We start from the raw sequence: 27226 nt of genomic DNA, 5'->3' as shown, positions 1-27226 counted from the left end.
ATAACTGTTACCTTACATTGCTCTTCAGGCATCTTCATCTGCAAATCTGTGAGATTTAGACTTTCCTTGATTTTATTTTGCTGGAGCATTTGTGATATGTTCTTCTATCTTTTCATTTTTATATTTTATGGATTGTAATAGGGAGTTTCCTTTAATTATAGTAGTAAATTTTAAAAACTGGTAAATAAAATAAAAGAATCAAAAACTCTACCTCAAGCTACCAAATAATAAGCTGGATATAACCCAGATATTTTACCCAGGAACTTTAGATGTCTATTATTACATAGACTGCTGCCTTTGTACTTATTCAGATGGCTGGGACTCTGGTGCCAAAAATGGGTAGTAAATTTGGATAACTCTATTTTCTGACATGGTATAGGCTCTTCTGTCTAATTGCATGTCATTCAAATATGTATGTGTGCAGGGTGACCCACCAGGCTATAACTTGAAAGATGGGATTTTTGAAAAGTAGCTTTCATGGGTAATAGGTGAGAAATCTCACCTACCTTCTTTGTGAGCACATTGAAGAGAGGGTTTCCCACACTTCATGATGCTATAGCCTGAAAAGTCAGAAGGAAAAATCAGGTGGATATTTTTTTTTATATCTGTTGCTATGACAACCAACCAGTCATTTTCAGAAGGATATGAACAATTATGCCAAAGAAGGGATTCTCGGTCTCAATCCCTGAGCCACAATGCCAAGTAAACCCCCCTTCAAATTCTCTCTTGTCAACATGAAAAACAAAATCAAGTGGGAATCATCAGAATTCCCATTCTTTTCTAGGGAAGCACCTGTAAGAGGTGCCATGAATGACCACTGATTAGTGCTAGAAACCAGAATAGTTTGCCTTGATGCATTATTGTAGCATGAACCATTTGGAGGGCCATAAAATTAAGAAGTTGTGCCCAAGATCATACTTGAGGACTGCTCATATTCACAGAGAAAATGGACACTTTCTTGCAATCCAAGAAAGCTAGATGATATCCAATATTTCACTGTGATTTTAGAGAGGGAATTTAACTTCATGTGTTAAATAAGTGCAATTCTCTATCTTGTTCTCAATATTATTATAAACTGGAAGCCTGAAAATAACAATGTTCAACATTCTAATTGTGCCATTATCTAAATTCTTAATGATTACTGCGGATTTGAGATTTTTGGTAGAATTCTCTTGAGAATCCATTTGGTGCTGAAATTTTATTCTTCCGCTGTATATTGGTCCCAGATGGATTAGAAATACCACCACTTTTATTTTGTAAAACAAAGCAAATCATTATTTTTCCTCCTGAATAAGGAAAATGGCATCTGCAGAAGGAAAAAAATCAAATGCATGATATGCCAACAAATGACTTTTATTTTGAAAGCAAAACTGAGTTGGATTAGTTGGAATTGGAGAGGTGAAAATATTTCAGAAAATGGTTTGAGAGAGAGAGAGAGAGAGAGAGAGAGAGAGAGTGTTTAGGGAAGGAGGTAGAGGGCAGAACTGAGAACCATTGGTAGGTATTAAAAAAAGGGAATTTTGGATTGCTCTTTTCTTCTGTTTTTCTTTTTTCCTGAAGTGCTAAATTTTAGTACAACACTACTTGTTTCTTAATTAATGATTAAACAAATTCAATTCATGATTTAACTTAATTAAACAACTAATGAATTTGTGTATGTGGGAATCATTAATGTAGTGTCTGAGGCAGGCCTCTAGGGCATGGTTAACTTGGCTCTTCACAGCTCAGTAAATAGTATCTAGAGCTATATGCACATTTTATTTTTGCTTTATTTAATATGCCTGATCCCTGCTATAGTTTATTTACTCTGTGATTATTGTACATGCACACATCACCCTGTACATATGAAGATAGCCTTCCTAGTACATTTTCTAAGAGATATATGTGCAAAAATGTATTTCCAGTAGTGGCAATGAGTTTGGTTATTTTTTAAAAAAGCTATATAGGCCCATTATAGCTCATGGACAACTCATTTTAGACTAAAGCATAATCTTGTTATATTTTTAGGTATTCTCATTTTACTTTGAAAGTGCAACCACATCACAAACCCAACTTAAAGACTACTCTGTGAAACAGAAAACTTGAAAAAAAATAGTTTTCATTAGTTTCAAGTGTAGGCCCTAACATTGAAATAACCAGGTGTGTAGCTTCCTTGTGGAATATATGGAAAAGAGCAAAGAGAAAGGCAACAGGTACATATCAAAATGTATTATTTGTATAGTACATTAGATGCATTAGCTCATTTGAAATATTTTCATGTTGATTTTCAAGGAGGAAACCAGGGCTCAGAGAGGTGAAGTTACTTGCCAAGGTCACCAGCTAATATGCAATGGTATTGGAATTGCTTCCCATGTCTGCTTGAGTCTGTGTCACACCATCCATTTAAATGGCCTGCTATACTAATTGATAGCTTGACGTTCTAATGTACTTGACAACAGTTTGTTTTCTAAAGTAGGCAAACATTTCCCTTGGAATCTCATTGACACTATTAATTTGCTTAGCAAACCATTTATCCCTGACTAGTACCAAGAAAGACATTAGTAATTCCCTGTCTTAATTATCACTGACTTCAAATTAGTGAAGTGATATAGATCTCTAGGTTGAAAAGCTATATGTAGATCTATAAAGATGTGGAGGTTTCATAACTGGAATTATTCTTATAGAGCAGGTCAATATGTAGAATAAAACTTTGATGAGGAAAAGCAGAGCATAAAGGGCAGTATGTTCAAGAGAAAAACAAAACTAGAAGTTTTACACTTGTCTTTTTTATTTAGGGAATACACTTAACCATCCTGGGTGCTGTAGGTCACTTTTTGTATCTACCTATATTTGGGGGATGGAGTTGTCTCAACTCATTACTTTGTTATCCTGTGTAGACAAGTTATAGGATCTTCTGATTTGAATCTAGGAATGTCTCTTTATGCCGACTCTAATCTTTCTACATAAGCACAGTAGCTCTATAAGAGTAAATGGGTTAAAACGAGCTGTTTTAACCTACTCCTGGGTCTGTATTTATTGATCACTCCTAGACTTTTCTAAACCATGCCTTTTTCTTGAATAGACTCAAGGTGCAATGTGAAATGAGACATTAATTGACAACTGCTGAGCTCACAAAACATGGACTCTAAGCAGTAGAGATCATTTGAGGATAGGTAAATGGCAGAAGAGGCTTTGGATCACGAATGAGAAGCCCTCAAATGCCATTTTTCTTAGCTTTTGGTAGAATTGGTGGTACTCCATTTAAGAGCTTGAACAATCCCTAAGAGTGGAGGCTCCTGGGTTTAAGCTCCCAGAAAGTGCTATCTGAAGTAGATTAAATCTTGTTATGAGAAGGGATACTAGGTCAGAATAGAAATAAACCTCAGCTATTGCCTCTTTCTCTCCTTAACTTCCATAATATTTGACTAAGGAAAATAGGCAGATATCAAGTGCCCCTAAGTTGTCCAATTCTGAATCAGGATAAGAAATTCCAAATAACATTGTTTTGCCCTAATTCTTCAACTTGAGAATTACTTTGTCTTGCATGCGAATACAGTCTTTGTCATTTGTTATTATTCAGCCATTTCTTTGTTTTTCAAGGTTCATCTGTGTCCACCTGTGTTTTTTACCCCAGTCATTTACATAACTATAATTTGGGGAGTACAACTTCACACCTCACATGTACACATGCTTCATTCACTCTCCATCAAGGCTCCGGTATCATTTCCTTGTTCTGTTTTTAACCTTTCCCCTCCTTACCCACCTCCCATTCCCTGGAGTAGTCAGTATATTTTTCACAAAGTCTAAGAATCATTTTTGCTGTGCTTTGCCAGTTTGTTTTCTTTGGTTATTTATATTCCACAAATGAATGAAACCATCTGGTAACTGTCTTCACTTTTTGACTTTATTTCACTTAACATAATCACCTCAAGATCCATTTATTTTGTCCCCAAAGGCACTATTTTACCTTTTTAAATCACTGAGTAGTATTCCACAAATTTTTTATCCAGTGACCTGTTGTTGGATATTTAGCTTCTTCTATGATTTGACCATTGTGGATAATGCTGCTATAAATGTAGGAGCACATAAATCTTTTCATATTAGTGCTTTCACATTCTTTGGGTAAATACCTAGCAGTGAGGTTGCTGGATCATATGGTATTTCCATGTTTTTTAAATTTTTTTAAAGAATCTCCATGCTGTTTTCCACAAAGGCTGCATCAGGTGACATCCTCAGCAACAGCAAGTGAGTGCTTCTTTTTCTCCACATCCTTACCAACATTTGCTGTTTCCAGGGCCATCCTCACAGGAGTGAGGTGGTATCTCCTACTGATTTGGATTCATATTCTTCTTATAAATGACGTCGAACATTTTTTCATGTTCTTGTAGGCCGTCTGAATGTCTTCTTTGTATGGTATGGGTTCTTTATATATTTTGTGAATGAACCCTTTGTCAGGTATGTGATTAACAAGCATCTTCTCCCAGGTTCCTTTTTTGTTTCTGTTGATATACAGAAGCTTTTCAGTTTGTGTAGCTTCACTTGTTTATTTTTGCTTTTGCTTTCCTTGTCATTGGAGTTGCATCCCCAAATACATCTCAGCAGTTGTCTATTAGTGTACTTTTTCTTTCAAGTATTTTATGGTTTGAGGTATTATATCCAACTTTCCAAGTTTTTAATCTATTTTGAACTAATTTTTGTGTATGGTGTTAAGTAAGGGTCTAGTTTCTCTTTTCTCTTTCTTTTTTTACCTTGCGTGTAGCTGTGTTTCCCAACACCATTTGTTAAAGAGGCTTTCCTTTTTCCATTGTATTGATTGTGGCTACTTTGTCAAGGATTAATTGTCCATATTTGTGTGGGTTAATTTTTGGACTTTCTGTTCTATTTCATTGGTATGTGTTTCTATTTTTACTCCAGTACCATATTGTTTTGATCACTATTGTTGTGCAGTAAATTTTGAAGCCAGAGTATATGATGCCTCCATTTTTCCTTTTTTTTTTTTTCATGATTACTTTGGCTATTTACAACATTTTGTGATTCCATACAAATTCTTTTTGAGCACCTAGGAAGATATTTTTTTCAGGTTTTAGGATCAGGGAAATCTGTACCCAACTAACTATGGAGTCTGAACTTATTTTTCTCATTGCTTTGTGTCTTAAGAAGTTTAGATGAAAATTTGCATCCAAATTTTAGCAAAGGCATACAAATTTAATACACCCTTAAATCTGGCTAAATACTATTTCTACCTTTATTTCACTTCCATCCAAATTTCCTCATCTCAGTTTTAAAAGGTCTGTCATAGTGGTAGGACAACTGAGAAAAGGATTCTTAGACCATCCAAATTTGAATTTGTATTTAGTACGCTGTTCAAGTTCCTTTTTGTGTGAACAAGATTTATGCATATAGACTTATATACACATAAATATGTGAAAGGTGTATATATATATATATATATATATATATATTTGGGCTTTTTAAATGAACATATTGTGCATGTGCTCGATGACCTTTCTATAAAGACTTGTTAAAGAGGTTTTAATTTCACAGCAAAATTTAGAGGAGAGTCTGAAATTCCCATAAATCCCCTGACCCAATACATGTAAAACTTCTTCCCCTACTTACCTTATCAACATCTCCCACCAGAATAGTGTATTTGTTAAAGTTAATGATCCTACATGGATATGTCATAATCACCCAAAGTCTATGGTTTACATTAGGATTCACTTTTTTTTTTAAAGATATATTTATTTATGCATACAAGGACTAGGGTATAGGCCAGAGGTGTGGGGGGTGAGAGGATTCACCAGAGACAGAGTGGGGAACAGAACAAGCGGATTGACGGGAATACACTGCTGAGGGGAGCAGTGGGTGAGACAGGAGAGGTCTGCTGCGCCATGTGGGTAGCTCCCTGGCTGGGGATTGAACTTGTGCTGCAGTGGCTGTGGATAGTTTCATAGGTTGCATCTTAACCCTTTGCACCACCAGGGAGGCCAGGATTCACTTTTGATGTTGTATGTTTTATGACTTTGGAAAAAGAGGCTAATAACATGTATTTACCATTATAGGACATTTGTGTGGGTTTATTTCTGGACTCTTCTATTTTATTGGTCTGTGTTTCAGTTGTACAGAGTATTTTCATTACCCTAAAAGTCTTCTTTGTTCACCTATTAATTCTTCCACTTTCCCTTAATAACACTCAGCTGTGAATTCATAATTTTTCTTTACTTTTTAGATGACTATCCCAGCAGGCTTAACATCAAATAAATTCCTTTGCTATTTCTATCAAATCCTATACTTTCTATATGATGAACAACTAATAGAATACCAATAATAACTGCAACTGCTTAGCTCTCATCATATACCAAGTGCTTGACTGACAGAAGGTTAACACTTCCACACAGCTTTCCTGCAAGATATGATTCAGTCATTATTTATAAATAAAACCAAAGGATTAGGATGGTCGCCCAAAGTTATACTTACAAGTGGTGGAAACTCATCATGTTATAATGATAGCTTTTCCATTCTCATTTCTTTTCAACTCTTTGCCAATATACTTAATGTTCCCTTTAATTGAAAACTCTGTTTCTCAACTCCCTTTTCTGAATTTTTTTTAAGACATGTCAATACTAAGACTAAAGAGGAGGATGCCTTTGCATCTTTTCAGGTTCAATCACAGACTACAGTGTATGGCCACTGTGAATGGCACCCCTTAGCTCTGTTCACCGCACAACCCAAACAAACAATTCATAGGTGCCTTGGAAAATGACAGTCTCACCCAAACATTCCATTTTGTTTTTGGATGGGGTATTTAATAGTCTGGGATTCTTCAAAAACAATGACTCCACATAATTGAAAACATGACTTAGGAGTGCCAACCAAAAATTCTTTTTTTTTTTAAAAAAAAGATTTATTTATTTATTTATACAAGCACTGGGTATAGTCAGATGCGTGGGAGGGTAAGAGAATTCACCAGAGCCAGAGGGGAGAGCAGAGCGGGCAGACTGATGGAGTACACTGCTGAGGGGAGCAGCGGGCACAGCAGGAGAGGTCTGCATGCCACGTGGGACCCTCGCCCAGTGGCCGGGATTGAACTGGTGCTGCAGAGGCTGCGGGCAGCTTTGCAACCCAGCGCTCAACTGCTGCGCCACCGGGGAGGCCCTGCCCACCAGATTCTTCTCTCTCTTTTTTAAAAGATTTATTTATTTATTTATGCATACAAGAACTGGGGTACAGGTCAGAGGTGTGGGGGGTGAGAGGACCCACCAGAAACAGAGTGGGGCATAGAACAGGCAGATTGACTGAAATACACTGCTGAGGGGAGCAGTGGGCAAGTCAGGAGCGGTGTGCTGTACCATGTGGGTCTCCTCCCTGGCTGGCTGGGGATTGAACTTATGTTGTGGTGGCTGCGGTCAGCTTCATAGTCTGCATCCCAACCCCTTGCACCACCAGAGAGGCCTTAATTCTTCTCTTTTTAAAGCTTGATGCAACCAGCTTAAAGAAAGTTCTAGATAAAAACTGGTGTCATTGCATGTGTTCTAACAGGTCATGAAATTTGGGTAATTCTGTTTTATTTATTCAGATAAATTCTTATGAGAATACCTGATACCTCCTTTGCTAAGGCAACTGTCTAGAGTCTACTGCCCTGTTTCCACCATTCACATCATCGCTCCCTTATGGAAAAGCCACAGATCAAATAGTCACAGTCCGTTCCCCTTAAAGATCTTTCCATGTCAGAAAATTTCTCCCATAATTGCTGAATAGTTACTAGCTTCTTTGTTGTCTATAATGGGAAAGGAGGAAAGACAGTGTGGAGTTGTACCCATGGAGATGTAGCTGATGCACTCTGGTTAGCAGAATGTGTGTCATATTCCCAATACCAAGCATGTATTGGTTCCAACATACCCCACTCAAGTCTTCCATGTTTATTTAAACCAAAAAACACATCCCTGTCATTCACATGATCAGAATGCATCTTATAGTCCACAGCTTGTACATCTGCCTTTATGATTTTTCCATGCCCATAATAAGTTGATGATTAAACTCAAATACACAATGATAAAACATGCAGGGCCAAGTGGTAATTTAGCAGCGGAACATTGATGTTACATTGAAGCCTGAGGTGAGTAGATTTTCAGAATCAGGATTTAATGTCCATGCATAATTAGTATGCAACTTAGAGAGGCTATGATAATTTGATGTTTAACAGGAAATATAATGATATTGGCAGCACAAGTTTTGGGGTGGAAGATGAGAGCAAGTAGACTCAAATTGAGTAAGGGCTGGTCTAGTTTTGGAGTGTGGAAGTCCTAGAGTAGAATTCAGCAACTATTGAGAATAGTGGAAGCAGCACTAAGTTATAATTCAGGGACTGTGGCCCAGTTTCCTTAGTAAAATTGAGGCTTCTGCTCACTGTGTTTAGAGACAATGAAATAAGGAAAAGCACATGGAATTGTATGAGACACCTCCAGGCAGAATAACATTCTTCTATAATGCGTACAAGCTAAGCTACTTTGGGCCCTAGCCTTTTGATTATAACAATGTGATACAGTGCCCCCAGGGATTAAAAATGACCAGAAAGAGTTATTAACAATTTGTGGATAAAAAATGTAATGAAAACTCTATTTTCCTTTGCAATTTACCCAAGCATAAATTAATATCTCACTGTAGGGTGCTATTATCTATTTCCATTACCACTTCATTAAGAAGCTAGTTTTAAAATTTTCTTAAAGGGAAAGAAAATTGGGAAATTATTCATAGAACGTAGCTAGGAATAATCTCTATTTTGGTCTGATTTTCTGCTCTTTTGTGTTGACCAAGTTCTGTTGATCCTTTGGTGTCTGTTCTTGTTATTTCTTGACCCTTCCTGTCTGTGCTTGGATATACCCGCGTGCCAATATCAAAGTTCCCACTTTCAGCCTGTGTGCAAAGTGAACATCAGATATCATCTTTATCAATTGTATTTTTAAGTAGGTTTGCCTTCTTCAATATGTTCTGCAAAACAACACCTGCTGCTAATTACTTGTTCCAAGGAAAGCCTTGTTCTGCATAGCAGGGCACTGTGATTCTGCCCTCCATGTGCTGCTCTGAACAGATTCTGAGCAATCTGAATCTGGGTGATAATAAGAGCAGGCACTGACCATTCTGTATGAATTAGCATGCTGAGTGCTAACTCTGATTCTCATGTAAGTCTTTCAAGTCTCTCAACAACCCTATGTAATGGCCCTACTTTCTTATCCTCATCCTTAAGCAGTCTTTGGGAGAAATAGAGAAGAAAATGACAAGCAGAGTGGGATTTAAAGCCAGGTGACCTGAGCTCAACTCCTGCCTTCTTCTTGACCATTGCATTGGTTTCTATACCCTGGTCAGGGAAAAGATCAAACACTAGATCTTGTTTGACAGGTAACTTGCTTACTAAAGTTTGAATGGCAAATGGAACCTCCATCTGGAATGAGCATGGATGCCAAGATTTTCCTGTGTAACTCACAAGACTTTTGCAATTAAACTGTTCACAAGGCTTAACAATGTAGGTGCCATAAAGTTTCCTAATATGGAGCCTGCACTCAGAAGGATCCCAAGTGGGCTAATTTTCATTCTATTTGCTCTCTTCTGGCTGGTAAGGCTAATCGTGTATTGCAAGTGATGTATGTCTGGGAACTATCTTGTATGTTCTAAAGATTTTGACTCATTTTTGGTGCCTGATTAATATTAATAGAAATGATGATGATAATGTTGTCAATTATTTCCACTTAATCAAATGAACCATCAGACTTTTGCTAAGTTATTGATGGTACAGTAGATGGTTACTGCACTGGTGGTTACTGATGGTTACTGAACAATCAGACTCTTGGCTACGATATATGCTAAGACAACATGTATGACAATTACATGATTCATGAACCTCCTAAGTGTCCCAGTGGCTGTATCCTCTGACAACCTAGCTTAGTGAGAAGACAACGAGACATCTGTTCATGTGAACTCATAAATATCAAGGTCGATGTGTAACATGAACACCTCCAAATTTCTGTTTTACACTCATGTCAGAAGGCAGCATCCAGCAGTTAGGTCAGGCAACAAATACTTTGCAAAAAGAATGTGTATCCTTGGGAGAGCTGGGAATGACTTAGAGTTCATGTCCTTGATTGCAAAGCTCCCATAGTGTTTACGGACATACTCAGAGCAGCCGAGGTCATTCTCTGAATAAATCAGCTCAGAAAGAGCCAACCAGGCTGAGAAGACACAGTGGTTGCTACATATATTTTTAAACTCTCTATCAAACCCACTTCAACCTTCTTAACTATTAAGAAATCAATTATGATGGAGAAAATCTTTACCCACATGGTGTTATAAAACTAAGAAGATGGAGAAGGTTTACTTATAATTCTGTAACTCACTCACTCCTAGTCTGGACTCTCTACATCATCTGCAAATTTTTATTAAAAAGAGACTGTGTGCAGAAGTTGTCAGTGTCAGAAGTGGAAGGTAAAGCAATGACAGTAACCAGAGAAGCAATGTTCCTTTCTTGGTAGAATACTGTGGATTTCCCCATGTCTGTGGACGGAGCAAAATGCCTTCTGCATCCAGAGTGGATGCACAATGTGGCCAATATGAACTGTAGAAATGAGATGTTCGGGAAACAATTAGAAATATCTTATATAACCTCAAAAGGTGTTTTTTATTTTATTTTATTTTATATAATTCTTACATCATTTTTCATTTTTGCACAATGTATGCATTTTCATCTTGGTTATATTCCCCATACAATTCCCACCCCCAACTTATTTTGCCCCTAATCCCTCCTCTCCCCCCTCCCCCTGTAGTGTGTCTCTGGTTTATAGTTGCTTGTTGATTTTTACTTTATTATAAGTAGTCTTTTACCTGGTTCTTTATTTAGGTTTTTGAAATTCCTGCTATGAGTGAGACCATCCAGTATTTTTCTTTTTCTTTCTGGCTTATTTCGCTGAGCATGATCCCTTCTAGTTCCATCCATGTTGCTGCAAATTGCATGAGTTTATCTTTTTTGATTGCTGAGTAATATTCCATCATGTGTATGTATACCACATCTTCTTGATCCAGTCATCTATTTTTGGGCATTATGGGTTGTTTGCATAGCTTAGTTATTGTAAATAGTGCTGATATAAACATAGGGATGCAGGTGCCCTCTTGAATTAATGATTCTGTGCCCTCTGGGTAAATACCTAGGAGTGGAATTGCTGGATCATATGGAAGCTCCATCTTTAGCAGGATGAGGAATCTCCACACAGCTTTCCATAGTGGTTGGACCATTTTGCACTTCCACCAGCAGTGCAGGAGAGTTCCTTTTTCTCCACATTCTCACCAACATTGTTGCTGCTAGTTTTTTTAGTATGTGCAATTCTCACTGGTGTGAGATGGTATCTCATTATAGTTTTGATTTGCATTTCCTTGATTACAGGTGATGTTGAACATGTTTTCATATTGGCCATTTGCATTTCCTCTTTGGAGAAGTTCCTTTTTAGCTCTTCTGCCCATTTTTTGACTGGATTATTTACTTTGTTTTTGTTGAGTCTCTTCAGCTCTTTGTAGATTTTTGTGATCAATCCTTTATCACTAGTGTTGTGTGCAAAAATGTTCTCCTAGTCGGTGGGGTCTCTCTTTGTTTTTGTTATTGTCTCTTTTGCTGTACAGAAGCTCTTTAATTTGATGTAGTCCCAGCTGTTTAACTTTGCTTTCACTATCACTGCTTCAGGTGATGAGTCTTTAAAGATGTTACTGAGGTATATGTCATGCAGTGTTTTGCCTATATTTCCTTCTATATATTTTATGGTTTCAGGTCTTATGTCTAGTTCTTTAATCCATTTTGAGTTGGTTTTTGTGCATGGTGTGACGTAGTAGTCAAGCTTCATTCTTTTGCATGTAGCGACCCAGTTTTCTCAGCACCATTTATGAACAAACTTTCTTTGCTCCATTGCATATTCTTTGCTCCTTTGTCAAAGATTAGTTGACCGTAAATCTGTGGGTTTATTTCTGGGTTTTCTATTCAGTTCCATTGGTCCGTGTGTCTGTTCTTGTTCCAATACCATGCAGTTTTGATTATTATGGCCTTGTAGTACAGTTTGAAATCTGGGAGAATGATGCTGCCATTCCCTTCTTTTTTTTTTCCAGGAGATCTTTGGCTATTCAGGGTTTTTGGTGGCTCCATAAGAATTTCATCAATATTTGTTCTATTTCTTTGAAGAATGTCATTGAAATTTTTATTGGAATAACATTGAATCTGTAAATTGCTTTTGGTAGGATGGCCATTTTGATAATGTTAATTTATCCAATCCATGGGCAGGGGATGTCTTTCCATTTCTTTGTGTTGTGTCTTCCTCTATTTCTTTTAACAGTGTTTTATAGTTTTCTTTGTATAGGTCTTTTACCTCTTTTATTAGGTTTATTCCCAAGTATTTGATTTTTTTTGTTTCAATAATAAAAGTGATGGTTTTCTTGATTTTTTCTTCCTCATTGTTTGTGTAAAACCATGTATTTTAAAGTGAATAGAAAAACCCAGATGTTGAGAGCACATTATATAAGTTATATAAAAGGGTTAAGATTGATAAACAAGATCATAGCGAACCACACCTAAGCCAGAGGTCTACACTATATAGTATTCAGCATAGTCCGGTGTTGACTCAGTATTTAAATATACCACAAAAATGTGTTTCCCCCTGAAATATAGCTCTGGAGTTCTCTCTTTGTTCCAAATCCTAGTTTATAAATAGTGCTTTTTAGTGATACAGTTTTTTTAAGGACCCAGCAAGAGATTCTAACCTATTCTAACCTACATTAATTTTTACTAGTAGAAGAAAAGGAAGAATAATTAACCACATGCAAAGGGGGAAAATCCAACAGTGTTTTAAACTGAATACAACAAAACTAACTTGGGATGATGAAGTCAAATATATTTTGAAAAATTAAAGTTTAGCAGACAGCGTGTTTGTTTTTCCTTCTCTTCTTTGGTTGTAGTTTCTAATAGGACTTTGAGAACAAAGGTGGCTGGTCTGGGTATCCTCCTGGCACAGTCAACCTTCGTGGCACTTTTTTTTAAAAAAAGATTCATTTATTTATGCATACAAGAGCTGAGGTACAGGCCAGAGGTACGAGGATTCACCAGAGACAGAGTGGGGAACTAAACAAGTGGATTGACACTGCTGAGGGGAGCAGTGGGTGAGACAGGAGAGGTCTGCTGCACCATGTGGGTAGCTCCATGGCTGGCTGGGGATCAAACTCATGATGCAGTGGCTATGAATAGCTTCATAGTGCTATGAAGCTTGCACTTGCACTTGATCTCTGGACCCTTCATAGCACTTGATTGTGTGAAGTATTCCAGGTAGTATCCTTGTTGACAGCCAGTACCTTTGAGAGGTCACATAATTTCACTATTTCATATTGGCCAAAAAATGAGAGTTCACTGGCTCACAAGGGCCTCTGAAGAAAAACAAAAGGCGTATCCTGGGTCTGAGTTGCCTGATTAGAAGTCCATGAGGACATATTGCTCATTGGCATTCTCCCATTCCTTTAGTATTTTTATTTCATTTTATTTTAACATTTATCATTTTTTTACATTTTTAGACAATATTTCTTTAGTATTTTTATTTTAATGAATGATTTTTTTTTTTTAATGAGGGCAAGAACTCTGATTTTTAAGTAAACCAGAAAGACAAGACAAATATCACTAGGGAACTTAGGTGACTGCTTTGGATAACTTTGATCGTTTTAGGGGTAGCTGTCCTTCATTTTACTTTTCCATCTTCAGACACTGCAAGGAGGGGTTGGGGCAGTGAGGAAGCTTTGTCTCAGTCAGATTGATCAGGTCAAGTTGTGGCCTCCATTCTTCCTAGCTCTGTGACCATAGCAAGAGAGGTCAAGATACCTTCATCCCTCAAGATTGGATGAGGATGAAAAGATGGAAGGTCCATGTGTTTTGCCCTAAAATCTGTTTGGACTCTTTCTTTATAGTATTTAGGCTTCCTATTTATTTGATCCCATTGCACTGGCTAAAATTCATGGGACAATGTTGAATAGCAATAGTTATAGCAAGAAGATAACTTGCTTTGTTAAGTTTTAATGGGAATTTTTTTTTAATATTTCACTTTCAAGTATTATGCAGAGAAGATGTCATTTTATTCCTAAATTGCTGAGCCTTTTTGTTAAGGATAAATACTAAATTTTCTCAAATGCTTTCTCAGCCTCAATTGAAAGAATCACATGAATCTTCTTTAATTTGGAGTTAATTGTATTATTAATGTCACAGAGTGCTTGCACTCCTAGGATAAACTCAACTTGGTCATAAAGAATGACTTGAACATTTTTTAAAATATACCGTTAGATTTAATTAGTTAATAGTTTATTTAGGATTTTGGTATTTACATTCAAATAAAGGAACCATTAAGTTTACCAAAGGTAGGTCAGATAGTAGCACAGCAATGACAGCAAATCACTATACAGAAAAGGTGAATGAGCATAAAAAAGAAATACCCAAAGGTTAAATGACTTTTTATGCTTAGAAGACTTGGACTGGATACAGTGTTGTCTCACATCGCCAGGGGAGGCCTGTTCTCTTGTGCCATTCTTCTTTTGACGTGAATCTTCAAATGCTTATCTATGTGAGTTGCAGGTCAGCTCCAGAGAAGATCCAGAGCATTTGGGGGTGAAGGAACTCTCTCATAACGCAGACAAAAAGTTATGTTTTAACCTGGAAATTTAAAAATATGATGAGTGACCATATCATTGTGAAATATGGACATGGACCAAGTGAATATGGACATAATTATTGGAGCACTGGGAGATGAGCACAGGAAGCTGGACTTGGATCTGGAAGAGCTAGATCTTTCACTTATTCTAGGCCTACTTAAACTGGAGTTCCATGAGTGGACTTTGGGAGACACGATTTCAGAAATAATATGTCAAGTTTATGTGTCTGCATTTTTCATCATTAAAGAATGAGGTATTCCTGATTGATCCACTCTTGGATTTTTGTTTTCATAGGGTAACTTTAGTTTTCATAGTGTAACTTTAGTTTTCTGAGATTTTCGCTGCCTTCTCTATAAAATGGAGATAATAAAACCAAATTACTTAAAGGCTAGAGGTGGGCTCAAATGATAAAAATTCAAATATAAGTATATATTGCTTGAAGGAATGTTTTAAGGATAAATACAGTGGACAATAAAATTTTGTTGCTTTTTGCCAATTTTATTGGCAAATGGTTATTGACCTTAAAAGTAGGTTTATGAAAACATTCAACAAATATTTAGATAAATTGAGACATCCGACTGCAGAAGAGTGGGATTCTTTCATAATATCTGTGTGTGTGTGTGTGTGTGTACTTTGCCTGCAAAACCCACTAATAGCACCACAATAGAAATCTTAGGCTAATGCTAACATTTCTACAAATAACCTGATTTTTTAAAGATTTTATTTATTTATTTTTGCACAGAAGAACTGGGGTATAAGCCAGAGGTACAGCGGGTGAGAGGATTCACCAGAGACAGTGGGAAGCAGAACAGGCAGACTGACTGAAACTCTGAGGGGAGCAGCAGGTGAGACAGTGGAGATCTGCTGGGGGGAGCAGCAGGTGAGACAGTGGAGATCTGCTGGCCATATGTGGGTTAGCTCTCTGGCCAGGGATTGAAGTCAGACCCTCATGCTGACAGTTCTGAGACTTAACCCCTAGGCCACCAGGGAGGTCTGCACCTGATTTGTTAATACAGTGTAAACACCAATTCTTCCTTTAATGGAACAGTGTAGGGATACTGGATTATAGTACGTGTAGCCATGAAAAATGAATCTTAAATAGCAGTCTTCTTTGTTTCATCTCTTTCACATTCTTCATTGTGTTTTCCATTTGGTGCAAGTAGACTAGTTATGCCATGCTCTTTTCACAGAGAACCCCCACATTTCAGAGGTCAGCTTTGTTTTTCTTATGTAATTTCTTATGTAATTTCTGGCTTTCCTATTGGGATTGATGAGGTCTTTCTACCTTGTGATTTAAGAATATCAAAAAAGGCAGTTCCCATGCTGTCATTCATGCATAGAATGTTTTTTCCCAATTGAACTAAATTGTGAAGTTCTGAATGATAAAAGAGAGTTGTGGTAATGATTATAATGCCCACTATTTTTACATTCTTACTTTACAATTCACCATATGAAATTTCATTTTATGAAATAGATTCAATTCAACTCCTCAAATAAAATTTATCATAGATGTGTCAAAGAAGTACATGATTTGGAACTATTAAAGATCAAATTTTTCTCTTACGTGCTTGTATGACTGAACAATGGCAAAAATAGATACTATGAAAACTCTAAGTACAGTGACAATTGGGTCTGAAAGGGGAGGAAATCATTTATACTGGAAGAGAAGAAAATTACAGAGTTGAAAAGAGTAAGATCAGATATCAATCCAATCACAAATATTCTATTAAAAGATTAGTGAGAGTAAAGTATAGAAGCAAATAATATTGAATTACTTTAGGGGAAAAGGACATACAAATTTTCCAAAACAGATGTGTGATTTTTGTGTATATATTTGATCCTGTATGTGTGTGTGTGTGTGTGTGTGTAGAGAATTACACTATTAATATTTGTTAATTTCTCTCTATATATGCTATATATCCGGCTAAGGGTTATATATACATATGTGTGTGTGCGCGCATGCATATATATGTGTGTGTATAGGTATATATGTGTATATATATATATGCATACCAATTAATCCTCTATTATTGATCTTATGTTACAGAACAGGAAATGCAGATGGGAAAGACAGATTTAATAAGTTGTATAAAGTTTGCCCAGTGGCAGGGCCAACATTCAAAAACCAAGGTAGATTCAGCATTCTGAGATTAGACAAATCTTGAGTACAAAATCAGATCCTCAAAGTGGTTTATGTATTATACTCTTGAGATGTCAGATCATCACTACAGATGGACACCTTAGGTTAGAAATCACAAACAAAGCATAACTAATCCTGGTCTGTTTTCTTCAATTTGAGTTCTTTGTCTTTAGGGAATTGAGTTCTATGTCCTTTCTTGCTCTTCTTTCTGGATGACTGGGAAAAATCAACACAGACTTCACAGTAGTGTGGTTATAAAAAAATAAATAGATGAAAGGCAAAAATGGCTAAAAATGACCAGATCTATTGGAGTGCCCCCTTCTGCAGAAAATTTATTCTTAAAACGGCAAAGGCTTATTATGTGCAAATACAAAATCACATGTCATATAACCCCATTTTAAAAAGAACATTTGTACTAATATCTAAGAAAATGTTGTTTGCTGTTATGTGACAGTGTTCATTTGTGTCTAGTGAGAGGAGGGGTAAATCTTTTTTCTGTTAATTTATATATTTTATTTTTCTAAGATGTAAGTAACATCATGTACTAAAACTGCAAGTTTTTAAAGGCAATTCAACCAGTAAATATCAAGTGTCAGACATTTTGCTAGGCATTAAGAATACAAGGAAATTCAGGCCACGGGGTTTAAACTCTTGGGGATGGGCCCCATTTGTCTTATTCACCACCATTGATTTGCTGTCCTGGCTTGATCCAGAGTAGGGCTCTTTTAATACTCATTAGATAAATGAATGTAGAGACAATGATCAACTGAGAAATTAATATTATGTAGTTGTTGTGACAGAAGCAGGTAGATGACATAGCTGGAAGCAAGGAGGGAAAATTCAGCTAGTAAGTGACTATGGAGGAATTTGGGGCAGTGGTGATTTTATTTCGGATTTGATGCCTGAACTGAGTCCATTGAGAGGCAAGTGGAGTAGGAGCACAGTGGTCCAGGGGCTGAGGAATAATGGGGAGGAAGAATATGGCAGACAAAGGAAGCTGCATGAAAACAGCACGTGCCAACCTGCTCAGAGGAATTAGGAATAGTGAAAAGAGGAAAGAGAATGCTGTAAGGAAATGAAGGCTCTAGTGCAGTAGAAAGTCAAATATGAGTTTTTGTGAACACAAAGGCTGAGGACTACATGCAAAATAAATAAATAAGACACTGAAAGAAAGTCACATGTCCATGCAGAACAGGAGAGATTGAACAGATACAAGAAAATCAGGAAGGAGCTACATTCCAAATCACAACAAGAGGCATTCCTCTAGTAACTCTAATTAAATGCTATTCCTTCTGCATTAAAAATGGTACAAGTCTTTGTTTGGGGGTGGTGGGAGTCGAGTGGTTTTAATGGACTTTTAACGTATCTTTTTTCCTTCTAAAATAATTATACACATTATCACTATCTTTAATAAAAATGTACTTAAAAAAGACATATTAGAAACTCATTAAATTGGTTATACAGTAGTACAAATATTTAGAGAAGAGTTTTTTTAAAAAGCAAGTCTATTGATTCCATTCACTTCTCAAGAAATCTTTTTCTTACATCTTTCTAGAACACTAAGTATTTTTTAAAAATACAGACAGGAAGGAAGGGAAGAAAGAGCAAGGGGTATTCCTCCAGCTCTTGCTACATGTAGATAGTGGACCTGGCATAGGGACAAATAGAAATTTCAGTTTCCTGGAAAACCGTTGTCTCAACAAGTATTACTTCTGACTGGGTACTCTATCCATTATTCTCACTGACAAATAACCAAAAGTTGTGTGTTTAAATGAATCAGGAGAGGAATAAAGGGCATCACTTCAAAGAAAGAAGCCATGGAGCCACTGAGAATTGATGATTGTTATGGTCTCACAAATAACTTGTAAATCAAACAACAGAACCCACTACCAATCTGGGGTAAAATATTCCTAACTAGAACAGAAATTTAAATAGCAAACCTCTCTTACCTATACTTTACCAATATATCAGACATCTTGGAACCTGAGATATCTTCTCTTCTTTGGGCTTAAAAAAAAAAAAAGATTCAAAACTATTAAAATTTGATTTAAAAATATTTCTACTGTGGTTTCTAACTTCATGTTCCTTTAATCTTGATTATTTTAATCCATAACCCTGTGTGGTATCTGCGTTGCCAGGATCTTTGCCACAACTTCCCATGCAGTGTCTCTTCTGGCAAATACAGAGCATGTCATTTTCTGGATGAGTAACAGGCACAGAGTGCATTGCAATAGATGATTTTATGCCGCTATTCCTTGTTTAATCGAATCAAAGCAGATATGGTTGATTATATGGACAAAAAGCTACTGAATAAACACATTTGTTCAGGAGTAACTAAGCATTAGATAATATTATGTAATGTGGAAGTAAGTAACTGCCTGGCTTAATGTTATGGTTTCCATGGAAACTACATCAGTGAAGGGTAAAGGAGTTCAGAAATATTGGTTTCTTTTGGTACATATATGGAATATCTACATTCACTTGATGGTTTTGGGTGTCTTTAAAAAGTGATCTTAGTTATTTCTAAGTATAAATATTGGGAATGTAATCTTAGATAGTACACCGGTTGGCATTGCATTTCCTAATTTCTGTAGGGATAGAAGTGTTCAAATTGATGGGGGGAGAGATCTATATGAATTTTACATGTGACATGATGTATTGGAAGTGTAGCTGCCCTCACATGGAGGGTCCATGTGCCACGGATGTTTTTCTCTTCTTTTGGAAAACAAAGACAGCGGTGGCAATTAAAAAAAAAAAAGGAAAGTTCTAGTCAAACGATGAACACTGCAGAGGGTGGTTCCTGCAGAAAGCAGAAAAGATTAATTACTGGAGGGAGGCGGAGAGAAGGCTTGGGTTTTGTATTCAGCGGGGCTCCGCAGAGCTCTCCCATCCCTTTATGTGCCGCAGCCCGCAATTACAGCGCCAGGAGAAGGACGCAGCACTGCAGCACCTTCAGCGTCCAGAGCCAGCATTGTTGTTCTAGCTTTATTCATTTCATTTTAATCCCCCTGGGTAGATGAGGAGTAAAGTTAAATATACAGATTCTTCTGAATTGCACATTATACCTTCATAAGACTTAGAGAAATCCAGTTATTTTTTTATTCTGTTGTTGGAGGCAGAAATTCCTATCAGTGTTCAGTAGGGAGGGCTGAGATAGACTGAATCTTGCTCTTGTCTGACCTGCAATCTTCATTACTTTACTCCTACTGACTCATGTGTGGTGTTCCCTGAAGGGTTCCCTTAGAGGGTCCTTCTGTCTTGAAGGTGCTCATTTATTACAGACCTTTTTGATTCCTCTTCACTAGTTCTTTGCTATTCCCCTCCAAGGAGGTTAGTTTAGAAGAGACTGTCTTTCTAACACCTGCTTACAGTTAAACGGAGGTATTCACTGTGATTTGGTTCACATCTAGAACCATCAAGTGTGTGCACAGATTATTATCCTCAAGTGTGCACATGCTTCATTTTTTATTCTAGACAGGCAAATGCTAAGAAGGCTTAGATCTCCTATGTTCCCACATTTGTTGCCACATGAGGCTACTACACGACCTGAGGAAGAAGGGAAGAGGTTGGTTACCTCTGTGGCTCTACCCTCAAAGTCAGAGCACAGTTGCAGAGAGTAAGGCCTCTTGAGAGGTTCCCTGAGTGGAATATCTTGGGTGCTTCCAGCGGGGAGCAAATACGAGTAGTGACTTTGTTCCAAATTTGTGGGACGTTTTTCTTTGTGGAGGCTATAAGACTCTCTGTCTGTAATGCATCCCTTTATTCACAAAAATAGTAAGATGTGGGATCATTTTTGCCAATGGCAGGAGAGTTTCCTTATCTTTTATCTATTTTATTTTTAATTTGTCAGTCGTTTCACATAAGCACATAATTTGAGGGGGTGCCATTTCTCACCTCCATACTTCACTCACCCCCAAGTACTCCTGTGTTAGTGACCTGTGCCATTACTTCCCATCCCCTCATTTCTTTCTGCTATTCCTTCTGGTAAGCAGTATATTTTTCAGTTTAGGAAGTGCTTTTGCTGTGCTTTGCCAGTTTATTTTCTTTGGTTATTTATATTCCACAAATAAGTGAAACCATCTGGTAACTGTCTTCACTTTCTGACTTATTTCACTTAGCATAATCACCTCAATATCCATCCATTTTGTCCCAAAGGCACTATTTCATCTTTTTAAATAGCTGAATAATATTCCATTCAGTATATATTATACAATTTTTTTTCCAGTCATCTGTTGTCAGGCACTAGGTTGGTTCCATGACTTGGCTATTGTGCATAATGCTGCTGTGAACATAGCATACATCTTTTTATGTTAGGATTTTCATATTCTTAAGGTAAATACCTAATAACAGTGTTGCTGTATCATATGGTATTTCTATTTGTTGGTGGTGGTTGTTATAGTATCCTTATCACATTTTCCATAAAGGTTGCATCAAATGACATTCCCACCAAAACACCGAGTGTTCCTTTTTCTCTACATCCTCACCAACATTTGTTGTTTCCAGTGTTTGACATAGGCCATTCTTAAAAGGGTGAGATAGTATCTCATTGTGGCTTTGATTTGCCTTTCTCTAATAATATGTGATGTTGAACATTTTTTTTTTTTTTCTGTATCTGTAGGCCATCTGAATGTTTGCTTTGGAAGAAGTGTCTATTTTGATCTTTTGCCCATTTTTTGATTGGGTTGTTTGGTTTTTGTTGCTGAGTGAGCACTTTCTATATTTTGTAAGTTAAGCCTTTGTCATATGTGTTATGGGCAAATATTTTCTCCCAGTCTGTAGGTTGTCTTTGTGGGTTTGTGTGTGTGATGATTTCTTTTGATGTACAAAAGCTTTTTCATTTGATTTAATCCTACTTATTTTTGCTTTTATTTCTCTTGCCTTTAGGGATGCTTCCTCAAATACCTCTGTGATTAATGTCCAGTAGTATATCATCTTTGTTTTCTTTTAAGTATTTATCCAAATCTTTAATCCATTTTGAATTAATTTTTGCATATGAAGTTAAGTAAGGATCTAGTTTCATTTTTTTTGCACATGTCTGTCCATGTTCCCCAATACCGTTTGTTAGAGGGTTTCCTTTCTCCATCGTATGGTTATGTATAGCTTCTTTGTCAAATATTTACTATCCATATTTGTGTGTGTATATCTGGACTCTTCTATTCACTCTATTTCATAGGCCTGTGTTTCTGTTTCTATCACAATATCAAACTGTTGTAATTATTGGTGCTGTGTAGTATAGTTTGAAGTAAGAGACTAATACCTCCATTTTTCTTATCAGTCAGAATTGCTTTGGCTATTTGGGGGTCCTTTAATTTGGTTCCATATAACTTTTATAATTGTTCTATTTCCTTGAAAAAAATCCATTAATTTTTGATAAATATTGCATTGAACCTCTCTCTCTATATGACCTTAGGTAATATGGCCATTGAAACAATAGCTATCCTTTCAGTCAATGAACATGTTTTATCTTTCCATTTCTTTGTGCTATCTTATTTCCTTCATCATTACATATTGATGTGTAAGTTTTTCACCTCATTTTACTCCTAGGTAGTTCATTCTTTTCTTTGAAGTTATAAAGGGATTTTCAAAAAGTTTCTCTTTTAATTTATTGTTTGTATATAGAAATGCAACTGATTTTTGTGTATTGATTTTTGTATCATGTATTATAGTATTTTTTGAGTAGACTCTCTTAGATATTCATTGTATATTTTGTCATCCATGAATAGTGATAGTTTCACTTCTTTTCCTATTTGGATTCCTTTTATGTCTTTTTCTTGCCTTATTGTTCCAGCTAGGACTTCCACTAGTATGCTAGTGGAACAGCAGCAGTGAAAGTGAGCATCTTTGTCTTGTTCCTGATCTTAGGGAAAACGCTGTTTTTTTTACCATAGTAGGATATTGGCTGTGGGTTTGTTGTATATAGAGATATAGCCTGTTTATTCCCATTTTATTGAGTTTTTATCATAAAAACTTTCAATGTTTTAATGTACACTCAACCTCCAGGTAACAGTGACCTCAACTGAGGAAAGAAATCCTACACTGTCAAAATATTAACAAGGATGTAAAGCAATGGTACTTCATTAAGATAAATAAATGTTTTAAAAAATTTTTTGTCTGAGCTCTCAAATGGAGAAACTTTCAAAGCTTCTGTTAAGATAGCTTATTTTTAATTCAGGTCAAAAATTAGCAAATTAGATTCAATATAGTTTTCTTCAAATGGAACTTTTTGTAAGAGAGCAAGTTATTTCAAGAAGTTTAGTTCATCCATGGTTTTTCTTTGAGGTGTGTCTTAGCGTGGACTTCCATAACAAAATATTATAGACTGAGGGACTTAAACAAGAATACTTTTCTCACAGTTCTGGAAGCTAGAGGGCCAAGGCCCAGGTGCCAGCAGAGTTTGTGTCTGGTGAGACCATTCTCCTTGGGGTGCGCACATTGGTTTTCTGTGTGGCCTTTCCTTGGTGTGGGGGGTGTGTGTGTGTAGGAGAGAGAGAGAGAGAGAGAGAGAGAGAGAGAGAGAGAGAGAGAGAGATAAGGGAAAGAGGAAGGGAGAGCAAGGGGAGGGGAAGGAGGCTATCTAACTTGACAAGAGAATAAGCCTTAAGTGCCCTTAGGGAGAGGCATTATCCATGAAGGGTATTTATCAAACAGTAAAATAAAAGCATTCTGGTGAAGGAAGGAGTTTAGATTAATTTGGAATGAAGCAAAATAGCAGAGACTCCAGGTCAATACCAGATCTAAAATGGAAACTGTTTCTGTGGAAAAAGTAAAGCTGGTCATGAAATGCTGTGCCAGACATCCTCTGTCTGAAGTTCCCACCTGGTTTGTAAATTGAGACTGCTGCTGTGTTGAAAAGTGACTAGGTCCTCCAGGCAAAGCAGGGAGATTTCCCTCTTACTGATACACTCTCAAAGAGCAAAGGTTCTTCCAGTCAATGATTTGAAAGAACAAAGTTTCTCAGTAGTAAAAAAAGCAGTATTTCCTCAAAGAAGGGGTTGTTATGACTCATTAGAGTTGCAGTATGTCCATGGGAGAAATATTGTTTTCTGTTAACTTTGCAGCTGGCTGTATCTGTTATGCAGCCTGATGAATGATAGGGAAGGCTCTTAATTTCTCAGTGTGAGCTAGTTTTTACTTTGTCATCAGGATGGTGTTGATGGTAAGCATGCAAAGCAGGGAGGTACAAAATGAAGAGAAAGAAGGGTCTATGCTCTCTAACTTGACAAATATGTACTGAACAAATGAATGGCTCTGAGGGGTTGTGAAGAGTCGCAAGGAGAGAGCAGTGGTAACATTTTAACAACTCTAATGTTGTTCATTATACTCTCACATGGAGAACTGCACAATGCTCTTTTTTTAAAAAAAAAGATTTTCTTATTTATGCATACAAGAACTGGGGTACAGGCTAGAGGTACAGTGGGGGGAGGTGTGTGTGAGAGAGGATCCACCAGAGACAGAGTGGGGAGTAGAACAGGCAGACTGACTGAAATACACTGCTGAGGGAAGTAGCAGGTGAGTCAGGAGAGGTCTGCTGTGCCATGTGGGTAGCTCCCTGGCAGGGGATCGAACTTGTACTGCAGAGGCTGGGGATAGCTTCGTAGTGCGGTGCTTAACCCCTTGCACCACTGGGGAGGCCCTGTACAATTCTCTTTTTAACATTTAACCAGAAAAATGGAAGTCCTGACAGCCACCCCTCAAATGTATTAATTTTTTTCTTTAGATACAGAAAAATGTTAGAGCTATTCTTCACAGTAACAACTCTTCAGAGTAATGGCATCTCAGGTTTTAGAGAACAGGTTTTAGACCCAAGAACAACTGACTTCTGGAGTCACAAGGTTTATTTCCTCAGTGTATCGAGGGTAGGATGATTGAATGTGTCAGAAATGTGTCAGGAAATGGACTTTGTGACTCTGGGAATCCAAACTGTCTCAGAATTCAAAACATACTGCCTCTCTGATCCTCTTACTTCCTCCATGTTACCATCATGGGAAACATTATCTCCTTCAAGCTCTTGGACTTTCATTCCCCTTATATGCTAATTGGAGTGTTCCCTGCCCCCTTAAAGACAGAAGGTAGGAATAGCAAAGAGAAGGAAGTTCATAAACTTTGGATGGAAAATTACTAAGAGGAAACATCAGGATTGAGGGGTGATTCTGATTAAATGCACAGCAGGGTTCTTACTGAAGGCAGTCTGGGATGATCAGACATTGCCTGGGGGATGAAGACATTGGTCAGCTACAGAGCCTGATCAGATAAGGATCAGAGATTCTCTCTTAGTGGACTTGGCAGGATTTATGCTAAAACTGGCTTTGCAGGTCTGAAAAGGATAAGAAGGCCTGCTGGGAAAAGGGCTGAGAGGAGTTTGATGAAGTTTGCTCAAGGAAAGAATCTTTGTCAGGTGGCAAACCAGGTTATGGAGATGGCCAGGCAGATTTGGAGTTGTACATAACACAGGTACATGACCATTGGGAGGCCAGCAGCAAGCTGTGGGAAAGTGGAGGACCTGAGAATCTACTTCCCAGCATTCCAAGTCACTTGCTCAATGGAGAGCTGGGTGCCAGCATTTGGAGCCAAGTGAAGGTTGTGGGAGGGACTGAGCCTTGATTAGAAGCAGCTGGGAGCACAGGGTTGACCCTCTGAGGTCCTCAAATGCGGAAAAGGCAAGCTTGTGAAATGCAGTCCTATAAGCTCAATTTCATTGTTCAGCTAAAATAATTGTTTGTAATAAAAAGTAAATATTAGGAGGGGGGAAAAATCTCAACTCATGGAAACTAACTAGTACCAAACGAGAAATAATAATGAAATCCAGGACCAACAGCAGCCTGGGTTTCTTGGGGACCAATAGTGTCAGACAAACTTAATAGCTTGCTACTTGAAAAGAAATGTGTGCTTGTGGGCGTGCACGTGCACACACACACCACCCGAATGAATGGTTTGGAGGAACACAACAGATGTTACTTATTTGGACTTTACTAAAGCACTTGATAAAAATGTCTCATGAAATTTTACTTGCAAAACAAGTTCAAATTGGCTGGAATAGGAGAATTCCTATGCAGATTGAAAACTGGCTCCAAAACCATAAACTGAAGGTAATGGAACTGATAAATAAATGGCAGCAGATCTAGTTGCCAGAAGGCGCTTAGCAGAATGCCCCAGGGATTACTGTAAGGTCTGAGTTTATTAAAAATCTTTATCAATGAGTTGGAAGAACCAGTCAATAGGAAGTACATGAATTCTGCCAGGAATACTGAATTGGTAAATGTAAGAGAAAGCACAGAAGATCCAGTCCTACAGTGCAGAGGATAAACAGAGGGGTTGGAAGTGTATATAAGGAGGAAGAAGGAAGGAACAAAATAGGACCCATCTGGGAAAAGTGTATCTGCTGATCTGTAGACTGTTAGGTTGTGGAATTGCATGAAGGAGACAGCAAGGCACTACAGGAGGGAGAAAAATCAACAAATTAGGTTTAATTTAGCAAAGCTGTTCAATGGCCAAAAAGGGATGACCTGGGTTTGTGATGCCTGAAGCTTATAGAACTTGGGGAATGCTTTCTAAGAAAAAGACAATTAATAATTAACGTAACATCAAGTACAGGACCTTGAGAGTGAGCAGAGTAAATGAAGGACCTGGGATCATAAGCCCAGTGAGTGGTAACTCTAAGGTGGCCAGACCTATCTGCAAAAGATTTTTGGATATGAAGAGGAGAGATGGCAGGGATAGAAAATAGAAGGCAAAGAGGATGAATAAAAGTTGATCTGTGTCCTCATAAGAACCAAAGACTTAGATCAGTAGACAATTATTAAGAAACTAATTGTTCGTTTAACCCAAATCCTGAAATAACATCTATCTAAAACAGGTAGATGTTATAATAAAATGTTATACCATCTATCTAAAACAGGTAGATGTTATAATAAAAACTATTGTAACAGCTCCCCAGCTCTGTTGAAAATCTTCGTTCATATTTTTAGTAAGGAGATATTTGAGGCCAGGGCCTCCTAGTAGCTAGATTTTACTGTTTTTTGAATGTGTCTGAATCTGGCTAAATGCTCACTGGTTCACTTTCCTTTTTTGGGTTACATAGAAAACAGGCTTCTCAGCTTCTGTTATGATTAGATTGGGGTCAGTTTCTGGCCAGTGGAATATGAACTGACGTGATGTACACTATAAAATCCACATGGATACCATCAGATGAAGATGGTGGCAATTTAAGATGCAAGAAAAATAGATTCCTGAATCATTTCTTGGAAGAGAACCACCCAGAAGTGTTGTCTGACATGTCAGAGACTGACATGAGCAAACTAGGAGACAGTTACTGAATTATGCCAGATATTTTGATTGTTTTAGCAGCTGCCACAACTAAGAAATTGACTAGATGATTGAATTGGTTGGGCATTGCTTAAT

The sequence above is a fragment of the Talpa europaea genome, assembly GCF_964194135.1.
Source record: "Talpa europaea genome assembly, chromosome: 14".
NCBI classification, from domain to species: domain Eukaryota; kingdom Metazoa; phylum Chordata; class Mammalia; order Eulipotyphla; family Talpidae; genus Talpa; species Talpa europaea.
The sequence above is the reverse complement of the archived record's forward strand: the minus strand, read 5'-3'. Positions refer to the sequence as shown.